We start from the raw sequence: 17,582 nt of genomic DNA, 5'->3' as shown, positions 1-17,582 counted from the left end.
CCCGGGGATGTTTATTTTCCAACCGCATCCTCCTTCCCACTCTCTCCCTCTCTTTCGGTTCATCTCCTCCCTCATGCCTACAGGTCAACCTAACCTCTCTCTCTGGCCACCTGCTCCTCTCCCCTCAATTCCACTCCCCATTCCCTGTCCATCTCCTCATCTCCCCTCTCTCTGTCCATCTCCTCCTCTTCACTTCCTCCGTCCATCACATCTGTCGCTCTATCTTTTCAACTCTTCCTCCTTGTCTTCCTGCCTCTCTCTTCCGCCCTCCGTCTCTGTGTATCTCCTTTCCTTTCTCTGTCCATTTCCCCCTCCCCTCCATATTTATCGCCATCTCCTCCTTCCCTCTGGCAGTCTGTCCATCTGCTCCTCATTCTTTCTCTCTCCACGACATCAGGCTCACCCCAATAGGGAGTGTTTCTTCAGAAACACTTTCCTTGCCATTGCCAGTATACATTTTATATCCTCTCTACTTCGAGCATCATGTTATTTTGCTTCCCACATAGCAAAACTCCTTTACTACTTTAAGTGTCTCATTTCCTAATCTAATTTCCTCAGCATCACCCGACGTAATTCGACTACATTCCATTATCCTCGTTTTGCATTTGTTGATGTTCATCTTATACCCTCCTTTCAAGACACTGTCCATTCCGTTCAACTACTCTTCCAAGTCTTTTGCTGTCTCTGTCAGAATTACAATATCATCGGCGAACCTCAAAGTTTTTATTTCTTCTCCCTGGATTTTAATACCTACTCCAAATTTTTCTTTTGTTTCCTTTACTGCTTGTTCAATATACACATTGAATAACATCGGGGACAGGCTACAACCCTGTCTCACTCCCTTCCCAACCACTGCTTCCCTTTCATGTCCCTCGACTCTTATAACTGCCATCTGGTTTCTGTACAAATTGTAAATAGCCTTTCGCTCCCTGTATTTTACCCCTGCCACCTTCAGAATTTGAAAGAGAGTATTCCAGTCAACATTATCAAAAGCTGTCTCTAAGTCTACAAATGCTAGAAACGTAGGTTTGCCTTTCCTTAATCTTTCTTCTAAGATAAGTCGTAGGGTCAGTATTGCCTCACGTGTTCCAACATTTCTACGGAATCCAAACCGATCTTCCCCGAGGTCGGCTTCTACCAGCTTTTCCATTCGTCTGTAAAGAATTCGCGTTAGTATTTTGCAGCCTCGACTTAGTAAACTGATAGTTCGGTAATTTTCACATCTGTCAACACCTGCTTTCTTTGGGATTGGAATTATTATATTCTTCTTGAAGTCTGAGGGTATTTCGCCTGTCTCATACATCTTGCTCACCAGATGGTAGAGGTTTGTCAGGACTGGTTCTCCCAAGGCCGCCAGTTGTTCTAATGGAATGTTGTCTACTCCCGGGACCTTCTTTCGACTCAGGTCTTTCAGTGCTCTGAAAAACTCTTCACGCAGTATTGTATCTCCCATTTCATCTTCATCTACCTCCTCTTCCATTTCCATAATGTTGTCCTCAAGAACATCGCCCCTGTATAGACCCTCTATATACTCCTTCCACCGTTCTGCTTTCCCGTGGTTCTCTTTTCTCCAAAGGTGTCTTTAATTTTCCTGTAGGCAGTATCTATCTTACCCCTCTTGAGATAAGCCTCTACGTCCTTACATTTGTCCTGTAGCCACCCCTGCTTAGCCATTTTGCACTTCCTGTCGATCTCGTTTTTGAGACGTTTGTATTCCATTTTGCCTGCTTCACTTACTGCATTTTTGTATTTTCTCCTTTCTTTTTCACGTATATTTAACATATTTTACCGTATCTGCATCCCTTGCAAATTTCGACTTGCAGTTCCTTTTTAATGCTGCTCAATGTTTATGACGTAATTTCCCCAGAACTGTGTGCTGTGCAGTGATATAATTTTGCAGGTACATCCTCTGGAATATGTTGCCACTGTTTCGAAATGAGTTACGAATAGTTATTATTACAGAAGTAATAAAATTAAAAATAATACATGATGCGGCAATTTATCACGCCTCCCTGTATTTGACGTCATATTTACTGAACTATGTGTTGTGAAATATATTTTTTTCGCTACATTCAGCAGCAGGTGTGGATATTATCTCCGAGAAGTGTTGCGAATAGAGTTAGGAGCAACGAAGTAGTAAATTTGTTTTCACGGATATCAGTGTTTATGACGTCATATCTGATGCACTATGTGTCGTACAGTGATATAATTTTTTTGGTGCGTTCAGTAGTACATGTGAATACTGTCTGCAAAATGTGACAAGAATGAAGTTAGTAGTAAATAATAAGTAAATTAAAACGTCATGTTTCATGCGGCAGCTTCACTGCATGAACAGCGAAAGTGTAGAAAGCGATACAATTTTGCCTTCCTTCATTTTGTGGGGGTCATCAGCGACAGAAAGTTTCTTAAATTTTGAAATTATCTGTATTGGCTGTTACAGGTCTCTGAGTGCTCTTATTCTCAAATACTGCATGACTAAAGTATGTGAGTTGGTGGATCGGAGGCTACACTGTTTTTTTTTTCTCCCACGGCTTTGATGAGCAGGTGGTTTTTACCCCCACGCAAACGTTTCCCAACAGTAAGTCATATGTGTACCAAGTGCGACTGAATTTGGTCCAGTGATTTAGGAGGAGATGTGGAACATAAATACGTACATATACGGGATGGATCACCCAAAATTTTCACCGCAAATATTGCGGAAATGGAAAGTGGTATTGATGTTTGGTTTTCACAGAATTGATTGATATTCAGAGGCTGGTATTTTTAGCCAATCAACAGTTCATAATAACATATAGAAAGGGTATATTCTCTTCAAACATTCACTTTTTTAAATGAAACAATCCCTATTGATATCAACAAACTAAAAGTATGGTAAATTAGATCGACAATGCTGCTGTTTGCAGGAGTGTAGCTCTCCTCATGTGAAGTTATGGGTCTGTTACTATGTGTGGTACTGTACCAGAAGCCGTGTAGCTACGCTATTTACACACAAGAAATCTTGGAACACCGCCGAATATGGAAATCAAACATGAAAAATAAGGGGGAACGGAAGTGATACTGTTTATTGGTGGTATACGACAGCATAGCGCTGAATATAACCTTAGCAATAAGATTGTAAGTTATATTTTCGGTTTTACCAGAACTTCTGAGGCCTTTGGCTCTCAAAAATGAAGCTCCCCACGACGCAGTGGATAGCCCGTCCAAAATTGAACACAGATCAGGCATGAAAACAGGAAAAAGGTATACCGAACTGTGAAAACAGAAGCAAGCAGTCGGCATGACTCAGCACAACTAGGAGCACCTCTGAAGATGTCCAACGTAGCTTTGGACGAAACGTCAGGGATAGAAGAGTTCCATTGACCACGGCCATGCAACCCGGAAGAATTCTCGGCAGCTGAAACATCAGGTCGTGAAAGCCTTCATTGTGTGAAGCAAAATAGAAACAGTAAACGGTCCAAGCTCAAGATGTACAGCATCGAGCGAATTGGAAGAGGCACGGCGTCGTGGTTATCTGCAGCACATAGCTCAAGGTGCTGTAATGTAATGCGAGAGATCCGCGTTCAAATCTTTGTTGTGCCCTGTTTCTTTTTTTTTTCTATGATCTGTTCTTCTGGTGACGTGCCTGTTCCCCTTCTGTAGTGTTTGCAATTGTCATACTTTACATTTGCTGTAGAATACGTGTCACGTGGTAAGAACATATTACTGTCGCAAGTAGCTGTGATGAGTGCTGAGAGCAGGCGAGATGCCTCATAGATCTTTGACAGAAGTGAAAACAACAAACAAACGGATATGAACTATGTTACAACAAAGGAATTCAAAAGTCAAAACTTCCAAAACAGAACTCAAGAGTTATAACACGTGGTACCTGTGCAGAACAAAATAGGCTCGTCGCCTTGTAATCCCATGATCTCAGTGTAGAGTGCTTGTGAAAACACGCAAGATCTCGTATACAAATGTGGTGGTAGTTCGCATACAACTGTAACCAGCAGGTGCGATGCTAGATAGTGCTGTGGTACGTTGACAGAATCAAATTTCATTACAGCTTCCTTTCTGACATCTCACTGCTGCAAACGGACGTTACGCCACGACACAGACACAAATGTGAATAAAGCGAGCAGACACAGACTCTGAAGACACGTTTTGGTTGTGGAAGATCAAACCAGCAAAACGGGACCAGTCGCTAGCTTTGATGGCTATTTATATCCTTGCCCGTCGAGGAAAACAATCGAATGTTCGCAGAGAGCTAACGTTTTGTTATGTCTAACGTAACTCTGTTCATTTTGATAGTTTTTCGGTGACAGCTCTGACCCTTTAAGCTGCCTAGCACTGACGTTTAACGGCTGAGACCACCTCTCTGGTATATCCCTGGATGAGAACTACTAAAGCGTCCATAAGGGCTTATTATTAACGGAAAATACTATCTTGTCGACAATAACTAACGTCATAATAAAATAGGATTACGATCCACAGCTGTGGAGAAATCCCTTTGTACCTATGTACTGTCACTAGTTATTGCCTATCTCTCGTCTGTTCTTCCAACACACGTAAGATTAATATGAAGAATTGAGCACTTAATAATAAATTAGGTTTTTTCTAATTCATTTATGGTGCTAAATGATACCTATGGTTTAATTACCATACTTATTAGTAACTGATTACATTTTGCGAGCCCTAGAGAATTAAGTCAGTTCAGCCTTAGATTCATGGCCATATGTACAAAGCATAACGGTACAGAGACTTTTCATTTTGTCAGTAGGGCATTGAAACCTGGTTGGTAGATACTCACAGAGCACACAGGATAAAGTTACGATTGTAGATGCGGCCGTAAACAATTACTGTAAGTTGCACAATCAAACATACAACTTTATTTTTCTAAGAACCACTTACTTACTTAGACAATACCGCTGAAGGCCTAGTTAAAGAAAACTTGAGATGATTTCTGGGCAGAAGAAACAAAACCACACCAAAAAAAAGAACAGCTGAAGGCCTGGCTTAGAAATAAAAACCAATTAAAAATAGAAAGTAAAAATTAAATAAAACATGCAATTGAAAACAATTAGCGGCTGAAGGCCTACACTACACGACTGAAGAATAACTATAATTAAAACACATTAATAAACAATTTTTTCCAACCAAGAAATTTATTTTTAAACTTACGACAGGACAGCCAAAAGCCTAATTAAAAAATATTAACTTACTGCACGGCTGAAGGCCACAAACAAATTTGAAACAAAGGCTGAAGTCGTGAACAATAAGTCAGACAAACAATTTAAAATAAACCCCTTCATATTTTCCTTTAAAGAATACACATGGGAGAAAGCCTTATTAAAAGGGGTTCACCTAAATCCTCAGCTGAAGGCCACACATAACACATCAAAAACTAATGGCTTAGGGCCTGGATTACAAACAATTTCAGATAGAAATTTTTTTTTATAAAATCAAACTTCATAATCTTAATTTATCATGGCTGAAGGCCTTAATGTAAAATTTAAAAAAACTGAATTAATAGACAACTGAAGGCCTCGCACCATACTTCAAACTAAAATGAAAATCACAATCTAAAACAAACAGAACAAGTGGAGCTCAGAAGTGCTCCAAGGCTCGGCCTGAGAAGGTGGCACAAACGTAAGGTGAGGTGAGAGAGGCAGCCAATAGCTGAAGTTAAATAACTAGATGGCAACCCAAACTAGGGATGGCCCACGGACCGACCAACAATTGAACCAATTCCCTTCCGTCCGACCAACGGCACAATGATGGAAAATATCGGCTGAGGACGAGGATACGAACAGCACTACGTCTTGAGAATTGGCGTCTAAAAAGAGCCAACGGAACAATAACTACTCTACGCAAAATATGAACCAAACATCTTAAAAAGCTGTTGAAGTACACACCGTGCCGCATAGCATGAACACAACGAGGAAAGGCAAACTGCCGGGAAACTACGCTAACAGCCAGGGCAGATAATAGGGACATTAAAGGCCACAGGGCAGAAAATACCGCTGGTGCACTTCACTGGTAAGTAACAGTCAGTTTAATAATTAATCACAATATAGGAAGACGGCTGTAAGAGTTCGCTGACTCCAGCACATCATACGTTGCTGCTAGCCCGAATGGCCCATGGAGCAACAACCATCAAATGAATGAAGAGACGTCACAATAGTTGAGGTTTCATAACAGGTTAACAGATCACTCAACTCCAGCGTCCAGGTTCGATGGGCAACTAACTTTTTCGCTCTGGCATCTAGTGCCTCACGATCCGACAACGCATGCACGTTGCCAGCGGTCCCAGCCTGGCCTTGCGCCGTGGGGAGTTACTCGCTGCCCCGTCCCAACCGACTGACCCAATCCAGCATGCAGACAGCATTAAAATAACTGCTCAGTCAAAACCATACAAGCTACCCACGATTCTGCGAGCAATACTAAAACCAGTCACTGTGGAACAACTAGGAGGAATCACACACACACAGAACCCGGAAGCGGTCGGCGAGCAAATACCCATCGTCTGATGAGAGAACCGACTGAACGACCAACCAAGGTCGTTCCCACTGAAGTCATGTGCGCCGGCAACGGTCGTGCGAGTCATGGCTGTCCGGACCTCACTGCTGCTCTGTCCCCCACTGAACTCCCGACACACGACGACCAGGAAAAACTGGCGGTCGCTCCAAAGATAGTACGACAGTGCTCTTATCGTTAAATGCTGCTGCTGCCACTCACAGGCAGGCAAGCCAGCAACTTAGTGACGCCGGTAAATCGAATAAGAAACGAGACAGGAGTACTGCCAAGACAAGATGTCAAGCAATAACGGCACGAACATGAGCTGCTCACGGCTCAGGCATTTCACTTTTTTATCCGAAAACTCTTATTAATAACGTTTGGCTGTCGTATTACTGCACACAATTTCTGCAACTTCGAACAGTGGTAATGTGTGTACAGCAGAATGCAGTTTAAGGAAACAGTACATGGTTCAATATTTCATTGGAAAAATGGGTAAATAATATTAACCAAACTGGAAAAGCATACCCCATCGACACTCACACACTGATAGGCTCCTACGTCACAGAACTAATCGCGAATTTATATGTGATCATCCTCGCCGTTGGAAAATCTCTCGTGGCGCAAGATCTGACTTTCTGCTAAGTATCGCCTTGGTCAAATAGGAGGCACCCTTTCACTATGGACGTGACGATGGCCTCAGTTTATAGCAACAATTAACGAGACAAAAGCTTCATTAACGCCTTTAAGCCATTGCTCAAAACTTTAAGATGCTATGGTTTATGTTTACATTCACTTCCATTTCGGAACCATTGTTCCTCCCTTTCCTTTATCAACTCTGTACTTCCTTACTGACTGTACGCTAGATGGCACTGTATGGCACATTCTGTTTTCAAGATTTTCTGTGAGGCATATTTCCGCCTTTTTGCTTGTTGTAAAATCTTGATAAAAACTCCTGCTACAGCATATCCTTTATTCTCAGTACGTATTTGTAATTAATCGTTTTATTATTTTACTACATACTGTCGTATTCATTTTTATAACAATTATTTAACTACTCACATCTTTTATACATCCTGTTTTTTTACACAACATACAATTTACTTTGTTTAAAACATCTAAATATGTAACATACTGATGTATTACTGTAACAAGATCCCATAAGCCTGAGCATTTATCACGTTACTAGCGGCCAGTAAATGGCGCGCTCTACACTGTTTGCCTGGCGTTGTAACTAGTTGCCACATTTTCAGTCCAATGACTGTTCCTCTAACAAACTGTACCTGTATAACAATTTTTACTGCTTCCACAGAGGACTTTTACCATTTTTCTGCTGTTTGACTTCACCTCCTTGGCTCATAATGTATGTCTTCAATTTTAACGTCATGTAGTTATTCCATGTTCTCCTTTTCAATGTTGTCAAGTGTTAAGTCTTTTAAACCTTTGTTTTATAATATGTTTAACCATTATAGATAACTTCCTTCTGAAGAACACAACTCTTAGTTGTATCTAAATCTCACCAAAGTTATTACATTAAACTTTTGCAAACTGTTGGCTGTATGTATCGATAATTTATCTACTGTTCCTTCTGTCAATCATGTTTAAAATGGTGCGTATTCTGTGTGTGGTACCTATTTGTAAGGTCTTCTTACTTTCTGTAATGTAACAGCCACGTTATTCCACTTTTGGAATGCCGTCCATTTTCATCATCTTTTAACAACCTCTGAAAGTTTATGGTTATGTACTATGCTGATCTGTAGTCAGGATTTAATTATACATGGATCTGTTTTTCCTGGCGTCGGATCAGTTCCCTGGGTCGGACTGGCTTCTCCCTTAACGGCCTTTACCCGCTGACGCTGCAGTAATATCCCGAGGAAACCCCGGACCAGATGTTCCGAGTCTTTCCGATGCTACACAGAAGTCTGCTAAAACCCGCTCCGACCGCCGGGCAACTCGGGAGGGGGATGTTTCCGGCGGCCAGGCTACCCCCATCCTCAGGACCAGTGTTTTGGCCGGCCGGCAGTGGCGCCGTGGGTGGTGTAGCGGCGGGCGCCCGACGGTGGGTGGGGTGGGTAGGAGAAGTTCCCCCGCGCATGCGCGTCGTGGGAGCTCCTCCGGGCACCTGTGGCGGAGCGTCGCCTGCAGTCAGGCGTCAGTCGGCGTCGCTTTCGCACGTACCGCACCTCTGGGCGTCTGTTTCCGCGTCGTCGTCGCTGCGTCGATCTGCTGGTCGGTACGTACGGCCGCCGTCGCTAGCCCACTGCCAAGTCCAGCCATGTCGAAAATGACTCATGATACCACCTGTCTACGATTTAAATTTCAGTTTCTTTCTTTATCGTCGATTGGAATAATTTCATGAAAACGTTAAGAATTTATTGCGACGTCTCTGGTAACAAACTCCCAGACGAATGATCGTACTGGCCCTGAATTATTCCGTCCCACCACCCAAAGTTGACTTTGAGGAATTAAATAACGTCTTACAATTAATTTTTATCGCGACAACAGCTTTGTACTAGAATGATTTCATGCGATTCCGCTTCCTTTAGAGTTTTATGTCATCGTTTGTCTAGTCAGGCTGGCGATTCCATTCTTGTCCGCTGTGTTTTGACTACTGACTGGGTCATAATTATCAGGTGTTGCTCGTTGCCTGAGTTTGAACGATATATGCTGTTTTAAGTACGGACATCTAACACATTTAAGACCACCTCTCTACAGCTGACGGAAACGTAATGTATACAGGAAAGTAAGCTCGTCAGTAAATGTTTACAGATTGCAACAATTCACAGGCAGTCAACACAAATGTAATTTAATATTTGTGATTAAAGAATAAGATCCGAGGTTATTTCCTTACACGACTTGAAACCAGATATTGGATCTAGTCGAGCTGTAAAGTTCTGGAAGCGATTTTGTTGGTGACCACCTGAAAAGAGCCATGAGAAATCCTGGCAACAGACTAAGAATTAATGAATAAAATTCTACAGAGGTGATCATCGTTTTCTACTGTGTTGTCAGATCCTCTTGGTCTCAATTGCAGTTGGTCCATCGCTTCATTCTTAATGCTTCTGCATGAACTACCTTTCAGCAGGGTCGGAAATCTCTTCCTCCCTCTCCTCTGCTGACACATCTCCTTTCAAGTTTTCATAAGCCCATCTTCGTTTCTTAATGTTTCCCATCTAATTTCTTATAGTTCCTTTTATTGCATTCAGTAACTGCCTCTCCTCTCCCAGTCTTTCTAGTACCTATCCATCCAACTCACATTTTCTGTCCTCCCCCACGTTCACATCCGAAAAAACCTCATCCTTGCTTCGCCTCTCTTCCTCAGTGTACACAGTTCAAAACCATACGAGACGGAACTCCATAAAATACACTTTACCAATATTTTCCTCATATCTTCTCCATATTGGCCCAGAAACTCTCCTTTTCTTACGAAGTGCCTCTGTCACCTTTCCAATTCTGATTTTGATTAATGTACTGAATTTCCATTCGCTTTCTATTGTGCTTTCTAGAAATTAAAGGGTTTAGATATGTTCTGACATTTCTCCATTCAACATATTCATTACCCTTTTATCTCCTTCTAGTGGCATAACTTTGTTTTCTTTGTTCCGATTTCCATTCCATAGCTGTTACCTTTAGCTTCAATGACAGCCCCTGTCTTCTGACAGTCTTTTTTATCCGTTTCTAGAATGATAGTCGTCTGAAGAACCTCAAACATTGTTCTTCCTTCAAGTTTTTTCGCCTTGTCAACTAATGGGCATTGCTCAGTTGTATTCTCCAAGTACAGAAAGTACAAGATAAGCATCTTGTCATACTTTTTTTTGCTAATTCAGTCCAGTTCGCACCTTCTCCACTCACTATCACTGCAGTTTTTGATTTAAATGTAATGCATTTATAATTCTTCTGCTTCCCCAGTACGTTTCCTTTTCCCTCGTTAGAGTTCTAAACTTATCCAAAGCGACATAGTTTTTCTTTTTCAGGTCTATAAAACAAGGTACAGATCTCTTCACTTCTCAATAAATATTTCTCTCAAACTTCGTGAGAGTTTCACTGCATCTCTTATGCCTATGCTCCTTCTAAAACCAAAGTGATCCACAGCCAAATTTATCTGCAAAGGACAACTTCAACTAAACCCTCGTTCAACAATTTTTTGAATATAGTTCGTAGATCTCACACCCTTATCAGTATGGATAATGGAGACGTAGATTAGATTCACAGAATGGCTTAGTATTTGTGTTTGTTTTGTATAGTCCTCACAGGAATTCCTTCAAAAATCCTCCAGTGGATTGCACTATTGGATATGCGTTGTGCAACTACTATCGTAGTTATGTGATCCTACTTTCGAGTATGAACAAAGAAACGTACTACTCCCTTAATAAGGACGAGGAGGAAAATAAATTCAGTTGTATGCATACAGAACTGTACCGACAACCGTTCTCCCCATGTACCATCTGTGAACTGAATGGGAGTGTGAGATGGAATAATTCTGGCACGCACCTTGTGACGCACACCGTATAGAAGATTTCGAGTTACAGTTGTGTATGTGGAAGAAGAAAATATTATGAAAAAAACTGCAGCCTCAATCTGGATATAGGTCTCATGAATGCCTTAAGTTACTAGTTGGTGTTGGAGGGCTGATTTGACGAATCTTTCCTCCATGCATACTTCATCTAAAGCCGCTTTGTCTACATATATTATAGCTGAGTGAGAACAAATGTTTCTTAAACTCACACTGAGATTTATCACAGTTGTTCCGAATGGAGATTTTGTGACATACGTAATGCTTTTTACGTACGTCAGTAACTTACGACTTCGCATTTGAAATAGTTATGTCACAGCGTTATTCGCATGTAAATTACATATATTCGCATGTAAATTACATACGTAATTTTCACTTCTGTTGATGTGTCCTTTTGCCACTTCCTTCAGGATTGAAGTCGCCCTTTAAGGATTTCGATCATGTACACGTTTTTTTTAAGTTTTTCATCACTACTCAGCTTCTAAGTATTGACATAAATTTGTTTTCAGACTTCATCAAGAAATTATTTGTGAACCAACGAACAAAGCTAGAATATATATGTGTGTTTCAAAGATAATCCTGTAGTGGTAAATGTTACCAATGTAACGGGGTACGTCAGAAGGTGCGTTTAAATGACCAGTTCAAGAACGGTATTGAAAAAGAGCAGAGTAGCTCATAGCTGACTTTTATACCTATGAAATTCAGAGATTACCGGGTGTAAGGCTATGAATTTCATTAATGTCGTACATGTCACTGCTGCGTCTCTTTCTTCTCGGAGACTTAACAGTTTGCCAACAGCTCGTGGCATCCACGATGCTGTTTAGCGTAAATTTATGTAATTTATACTTTTACAGTTTATTCTTTTACAGTTATACTGCGAATGGAATGAAGATACATATCGAAGCATACTACCATCGATAATATTATAGAGTCCTTTACCAAGTAAGTTGTGTTCCTGACTGTGAATGTATCGATCTAAGCTTGTTGATGACCGAGAATTTGTTTTCGCATTTGCGTCCTCATAGAAAAATCTAGGGCAATCATAGATTTGCTATTGTGTCACTAAGTTATCACGTTCTAGGCCTATCTATTTCTAAGTCTTTAATTTCGGCAATATTATTCTGTATTTTTTAGAGTACCGCATGGTATCATGGAATTCAAAGTTTCAGCTGCTCTCCCAGTAGTCTTCATCAGCGTCACATTTCGGAGTATCATTACGCGAATGATAAACATTTGTTGTTGTGGCACAAATATTGGATTTAATGTTACATCGTAATACGCCTACTAAGTAATAATATCCTTGCTCATTACTTCTTCAGATTAGGTAGGAGCTGTTGAGACGGGATACTCCAGAACTGCGGGTATGTCTTGACATGCAACCCAAATGTCAAGCGAGTAATCAGAATGCAGGTATAAGAAAGGAATTACGTTCTTTTAAGTGCAACAATCCAATGTACAATGCCAATGCGGTTAATTCATGGTAAGCGTACAACAAATACAAAATACGCGCATTGTGGGTGCATGCTTCTCAACTAAGCCTTTCTTTCTATCATGGAATCAAAATCGGGGCTAAGAACAGTAAGACACAAAGGCTGGTTTCGAGTTCCTCTTATGTAACCCTTACACTCACAGCAGACTGACAATTTTTATGTAAATGAATGTTTCTCATCAGTTTAGAAAATACTTTAATGGAGTACCCGAAGATGAATTCATAGCTTCTAAATGCATTGCAAATAAATAAAATAGCGTATTACGACTAATAGTTACTTTTAATTTTATTGTCATCCGCAGTCGCTGTTATAATCACTTATACCTTTATAAGAAAATGTGGCTATTTCTTCCAGTTACGGGCTATTTTTAGGCTCAGCGTGAAAGGAACAACTTGATTATATTTTGTACAGCCACTGCACTAATCAGTTCCTCCCCTCTCTCCCATCCTCCCTAACGTTACCACCAAAATTGTTCTCAAATGCCGAAGTATTGACAGAAAATGTAGTCTAGAGTAGTTTCAGATCTTGGCAACATCTATTAATCTATATAATGCACTCCACTTGTTGCGTTGATATTAGTTTCGTTTAATTGTATTGATAACTACTGAACCATTTCTATTCGTCTCACTTATGTACATCGCTTATGCTGTTTAATGAATACGGTGGATCGTCTAGGATAGAGACTAACTTGGTAGGGAAGTTTTCATTACTTCTACGTGGCAAGATGGGGATCAGATCCAAAAGAATGGTAACATATAAATAGGATTAAGTAGTATTAAAAGATAAGAAGAAACGGGATATCGAGAGACTTTTAATGAGTGTATTTGGTCAGCACTTAAGCGCTAAAGAGATACATAAGCAACTTTAAGCATACGAAAAAAAATTGGCAATTTGTCTTCGTTGGACGTCTCAAGAACGTAGTATTCTCTCCTACATAAATACGATGCAAAAAGTGCAGTGAATAATTACAGATATAAGACCATGAACAGATGAGCAAATCAAGAAAGACTATGTGGCAAAAGTTTTAGGTTGGTAAGTTTTTGCATACCTTCTCCACTCAGCGACCTACAGATTGCCATGAATATTGCACTACCACTACTAATTTCTGAGAAGGAATTTTGACAAAAACCTGCAACATACCGTGGAGCATGTGCAGGTTATATGTTTCTTATGGGATGACACAGTGCCAAGTTCTATGTATTTTTTTATGGAGGCCAAAAGACGCATTTACAAGCGAAGTGTGTTTATCGGAATAAATACTGAGATGTTACATTAGTTCGGTGCAAGCATAGTCCCAGAAACTAGTATGTGTATTTATACACATAAACTGAACTTACGGTATTTATGCGGAGACAAAGATTCATTGACTATACCTTGGAGATAAAAAAGTTAATGTTTTTCCACCTTATATTTTTCCCAAATGGAGCATTATTTTTTATAGTCCTCCAGCAATTTGAAGTTATCATTCTTCTGAATGGTTTGATGCGCTGCCACGAATTTCTCTCCTGTGCGAACCTACTCATCTCATAATATGTCCTCAATTCTCTGCTGGATGTCATCTAATCTCTGTATTCCCTTACAGTTTTTACCTTCTACGGCTCCCTCTAGTACCATGAAAGTTATTCCCTAAAGCCTTTACAGGTGTCCTACTGTCCTCTCCCTTCTTCTTGTCAATGTTTTCCATGTAATACTTTCCACACCTATTCTGCGGAGAACCTCCTCATTCCTTACCTGACCAGTCCGCTAATCTTCAACATTCTTCTGTAGCACCACACCTCAGATGCTTCGATTCTCTTCCGTTCCAGTTTTCCAACAGTCCATGTTTCACTACCAATCAGTACTACACTGCAAATGTACGTTCTCAGAAATTTCTTCCTCAAATTAAGACATTTGTTTGACGCTAGTAGACCTGTATGACCGAGAATGCTCTTGTTGCCAGTGCTAGTCTGTTTTTCTAAGTCCTCCTTGCCGCGCGGGATTAGCCGAGCGGTGTCGGCGCTGCAGTCATGGAATGTGCGCTGGTCCCGGCGGAGGTTCGACTCCTCCCTTGGGCATGGCTGTGTGTGTTAGTCCTTAGGATAATTTAGGTTAAGTAGTGTGTAAGCTTAGGGACTGATGACCTTAGGAGTTAAGTCCCGTAAGATTTCACACATTTTTTCTAAGTCCTCCTTACTTCGTCCGTCGTTGGTTGTTTTGATTAGAAGTTAGAAAAATTCCTAAACTTCATCTATTTCATGATCACTAATTCCGATGTTAAGTGCCTCGCTAGTCTCCTTTCGGCTACTTCTCACTACTTTCTTCTGGTTTACTCTCAATATATATTGAGCGCTCATTAGTCTGTTCATTCCAGTCAACAGATCCTATAACTCTTCTTCACATTCGCTGAGGATCGGAATGCCGCTGAAATCCTTTCACCATGAGTTTTAGTACCATCCTTGAGCCTGTTGCGTCACTGCTTCTTCGATTTATAGACTGAACAGTAGGAGGGAAAGACTGCATGTTTGTCTTACACGCTTTATAATCCGAGCCCTCGGTTCTAGTCTTTCAGTCTCTCTTGGTGTTCGTACGTATTGTGTATTACTTGCCTTTCCCTACAGCTTACTGCTACTTTTCTCAGAAATTCGAAAAACTTGCACCATTTTACATTGTCGAATTTTCTCGATTTCGACAAATCCTGTGTACGTTTACTGATTTTTCCTCAGACTTTCTTCCATTACCAGGCGCAATGTCAGCACTACCTCCCTGGTGCCTTTACCTTTCTTATATGACGTGTGGTGCAGTTAATCACATGGTGTCAGCATGAGGAAGATTCGCAAAACACGTGTGCAAAACTACAGACGTATGTCGGTGACGTCAGTTTGAGTGGAATTTAAGGAGACATTTTCTACGGGATACTGAGGATTTTTCGGTGACAAAACAATGGTCGTAGTGTATCCAGTGTAGCTAAAAGAAAACACAGATCCATTTTAATTAGCATTTTGCGAGGGAATCGCTTTGGGTTTCAGTTCATTTTTGGACACGGAAACAATGTTTAGTTTCCGGTCTGTACGAATATCCCGGTTTGATCTACTAGGACGATATTGTACAAGGTTTTTGCATTTTTTTACTCTGATTTTTTTCTGCATTTCACAAGTCCAACTGACGCGAGCCAGTTCCTGAGATTAGCTCATGTTTTCAGGAATTCACCAGGAAGAGATCTTTTTCACAACTGAATGTTTGCGCAAATTCGAATATACCTCAATGACGTCTATTCCATGGTAAGTAACTACTCGAGCCTCTTCAATCTTGTTGCGAACACGATTGGTGTTTTTTTGGAACAAGAACCAGATTTGAAATACGCTCATGAAGTTCACCGCTGATGAGAACTCGACCACGTCCATGTTCTGCAAAGTGACTGTGAACTTCATTGATCCTCAAGAGTTGAACGAAGCGATTAGAGCGATGTAGGTTTATCAATATTATAAAAATGTACGTAACAAGGTCAGTTCAGCTCAGAATTTTTTTTATAACGATATGTAATAGCTGGTGGCTGACGCACGCTGAATTAACCAATGATTTTCATTGATCTGGAGAGTGCTCGTTTATGAGCTGAAACTCTTCATCAGTAAAGAAATATTTGCGGTATTGACTTACAATTTTTATCCACAGTTTTCAACATAGGATAACGACTGTCTCCCTATATGACAATGTGAAATAACAACGAACATTGTCAGCAATCATCCAACTATAGCTTTTACGTGGAAGTTGGAAATTTTCATCGTTTCTTTGAGCATACAGTCTACATAAACTATTCAACTAGTTTGTGAGCTGCCACTGTTTTATCAATAACAAATAAGCAGTTGGCAAAAAAGTTTTCTGAGTAACGTACCGCATCATAACATAAAAAGCCAGACCCAAAAGAAAGCCACTGTAAACGTGCCGGAATGTTGGTTTTCCTAGCATAGTTCGAAGATCGTCTTGTCTTGGCTTTGTTCAGTTCTTCTCGTAAGTAGCCAGTACTGTGCGACATTTAATTTAGTATTGTGGTGCGGCATGTTTCACTGGGCACGACATCCCTCAGTTCGGTAAAATCATCGTGTCAGTGGTCGTAACCCTTCACTATTTGTTCATGGTATAAAGGGAGTTCATAGGTCCAGTGGCTGTCTAGCAACCTGTCGTCACGAGCCTTTAAAAATGATTGGGTATCACAACGAGAAGCATGAAATTATCAATATCTGTTGTGCAGTCTTATAATCGACAGGTACCGCAAATTTATTATGTAACGACATTACAGAACCATGTAGATGACGATGAACGAAGATAAAGTAATACAACGGTCGACAGGCAGGACTCAGTGTTCTGTAAATCAATGAGCTCTTCCTGTTGAATTATTAGACGTAGTGTACGTCGTGAAATTGGTAGTACGAACAGTAAATTTTCTGAAGTCGAGCGCATTATTACGCGGCAAGTTGCAACAGGGTATCTATGGAATTGAAGGAAGAGTATGGAGGCTTTATATATTACTGCAAAGTACGTTGATTAAGACACAGGGCAGGCTTCGAATGATTTTTCTATTTAAAACCCGGTATTATTGAATTTATGAAGGAAAAAGGAAAACTGGAACGAAAATTAGAATACCCGGAATGGATCTAAATATATTGAGGGCTTGAAAGAATTTCAAGGGTAGTTTATTTTAAGTTTGAAAGGCACTGTCAATCTGAAATTTGATTTCCAGCTGTTTTCAAGACCGTTCGGCATTTCAGTTGAATGCGCCAGAGTACATGAGCATACGGAACGGTTTCATCTGCAGTGTACTTCCCGTTTAAAATACCAGTTCTTATACTTTTTTTTTTTTTTTTTTTTTTTTTTTTTTTTTTTTTTTTTTTTTTGGGAAGAGTGTCCAATTCTCTGTAAAGAGGTTGCAAACGTGATAAAATATTCGATCAACATACACTGACGGAAAAATATCACAACACCAAGAAGGGGTACGAGATCAAAGAAAGTTGAAGTTGATAGGCGTGTTTCTACATATGAAAGATGATGTCTATTGAAATTTCGCAGCACACATTATCTACAGCTCACTAGGTTTGAACGAGGACGTGTAAGAT

Source organism: Schistocerca serialis, chromosome 4, assembly GCF_023864345.2.
Source record: "Schistocerca serialis cubense isolate TAMUIC-IGC-003099 chromosome 4, iqSchSeri2.2, whole genome shotgun sequence".
NCBI lineage: Eukaryota > Metazoa > Arthropoda > Insecta > Orthoptera > Acrididae > Schistocerca > Schistocerca serialis.
The sequence above is the reverse complement of the archived record's forward strand: the minus strand, read 5'-3'. Positions refer to the sequence as shown.